The sequence below is a fragment of the Silene latifolia genome, chromosome Y (assembly GCF_048544455.1).
Source record: "Silene latifolia isolate original U9 population chromosome Y, ASM4854445v1, whole genome shotgun sequence".
Lineage (NCBI taxonomy): Eukaryota > Viridiplantae > Streptophyta > Magnoliopsida > Caryophyllales > Caryophyllaceae > Silene > Silene latifolia.
Window position 1 is genome coordinate 34,325,886 of NC_133538.1, and position 2,712 is coordinate 34,328,597.

The window sequence follows — 2,712 nt, forward strand, 5'->3', positions numbered from 1 at the left end:
GGTGCAACATGCAATCCCTCAAAGTGGCGAAGAAATCGAAGAAAGGGAAGAGCCCATCCTTGCAGCAGGAGGGCGAACCGATGAATACTAATGTCGGCATGGTCGAAGGAGCCGAGACCGAGGAAGTGGAAATTGACCCGGGCGCACCGTGAATCGCTCGGTGTCAACCGGAGCCAAAATTCAGGGCTGATCTCCTAGACCTACTGAGGAAGAACAAAGATGTCTTCGCATACTCAGCTGCCGAGATGCCAGGCGTGAGCCGGGAGGTGATCGTTCACAAGCTGAACGTACTCCCCACCGCTCGGCCGGTCAAGCAGAAGATGAGGAACTCCTCGGCCGAGAAGGATGAGGCCATCAAAGCTGAAATAGACAAATTATTAGCGGTGGGCTTTATCATGCCTTGTACTTACCCTGAGTGGCTAGCAAATGTTGTAATGGTGAGGAAATCGTAAGGGGCGTGGAGGATGTGTGTTGATTTTACCAATCTTAATAAAGCGTGCCCTAAAGATTGCTATCCCTTGCCTCGAATAGATGGTTTAATTGACGCCACGGCAGGCTACACTATGCTAAGCCTGCTAGACGCCTTCTCAGGGTATCATCAGGTATTTATGGCCGAGGAAGATATGCCTAAATGCGCATTCATCACCAGTCACGGCACATTCATGTATAAAATGATGTCGTTCGGTTTGAAGAACGCAATGCGCAACTTACACTAGGTTGGTGGACAAAGTGTTCCAAAATCAAAAAGGGCGAAACATCGAGGCTTACGTCGACGATGCTATTGTAAAAGCAAGTCCGACAATGAGCACTTAGCCGATTTGGGCGAGACATTTTGTTCACTAAGGAAATATAAAATGAAGCTTAACCCAAAGAATCAGAACCGGTGTCCGGGCCGGCAAGTTCCTCGGCGTGCTTGTCAGCGCCAGGGGAATTGATGCCAATCCGGAGAAAGTCAAAGCAATACTAGACCTACCGGAGCCGAGAAATCGAAAAGAGGTTATGACGCTGACCGGAAGGATGGCGGCTCTCGCCCGCTTCATTTCTCGGTCGGCCGACAAGAGCACTCCGTTCTTTAAAGTCCTGAAGGGGAATTAAAACTTTAGCTGGGGGGAGGAACAGAGCACGGCTTTCAGGCAACTGAAAGCCCACCTTCTGACACTGCCGACCCTGTCCAGGCCGCCGCTGGGGGAGACTCTATATCTATACTTAGCAGTTACCTCGGCCACGGTCAGTGCCGTAATCGTCAGGGAAGAAAATAAGCAGCAATACCCAATTTACTTTATCACCCATACACTGCTGGCCGCCGAAAGGAATTACCCACTAATCGAAAAGGCAGCCCTCGCCGTCGTTGTTGCCGCAAGGAAGCTGAAACCCTACTTCGACGCACATCACGTGACGGTCTTAACCGACCAGCCATTGGAGAAAGCATTAGAAAAATTCGAAAAATCCGGCAGACTTATCAAATGGGCAGTGGAGCTCTCCGGCTTTGGCATTCAGTACAAGCCGAGGCCTTCGATAAAGGGGCAAGCGCTTGCAGACTTCCTGGCCGAGTGCACGTATCAAGAAGAATCACATCCCGGCGTGTGGGAAGTGTATACCGACGGGTCCTCCACGGCGAACAGCTCAGGAGCCGGCATCCTTATCATCAGCCCTAACGGAGACGAGTTTGAGTACGCCTTGAAGTTTACCTTCTCGGCCTCAAATAACGAATCCGAATATGAGGCGGTGATAACTGGAGTCGAGTTAGCTAGAGCTGCCGGGGCGAAGCATATTGTGTTGAAAACAGACTCGCTCTTAGTGACTAATCAAATCCGAGGAGAGTATGAGACTCGAGACGATGGGATGATAAGGTACCTGGAGAGGGTAAAAGCTGACACCTCAAAATTGAAATCTTTCCAAATACAGTGCATCCCCAGGTCTGAGAACAACCGAGCCAACGCTCTCTCAAAACTTGCCAGTTCAAGCATCAAAAATGTCAGTCGAACCGTGCTGGTGGATATAAGAAATGCTAAAAGAATCACTGAGACCGTCGACATGGTGGGCGACATCGAAGCCGAGACGACGTGGATGACTCCGATAATGAAATACAAGCTGACAAAAGAGTTGCTTGGAGGACCGCAATCTGTCTCGAAAGATAAGAAGGATCGCTGCAAGGTACTTAGTGTTCGAAGGAGGATTGTCTGAAGGTCCGTAATAAGACCACTCTTGAAATGTGTCGGCCCGGCCGACGCGAGCTTATACTCGACAGAGATTCACGAAGGCATCTGCGGACATCACATGGGGGCGAGAACGCTAGCCCACAAAGCTCTCCGAGCCGGCTACTTCGGCCTACCATGCTGAAAGATTCCAGGCAAAAACCAAGAAGTGCAAGAATTGTCGGATGCATGCTCCGTGTAATACATGCACCTTCTCGAGACTCGCAATCCGGTACTTAATCCCCTACCATTTGCACAGTGGGGGATGGATTTATTAGGACCATTTCCGACGGCCTCCGGAGGAAGGAAGTACCTGATTGTCGCCGTTGACTACTTCACCAAATGGGTCGAGGCTGTCGCGGTACCTGCCAAGACCACGGCGGCCGTAAGAAAGGTGATTTGGGAGAACATCATAACTCGTTTTGGGTTGCCCCAAGTCATTGTATTTGACCACGGCCGAGAGTTTTGGAGCGACACGGTGATGAATTGGTTGGAAGAGCTTGGTATCAAATTTGCA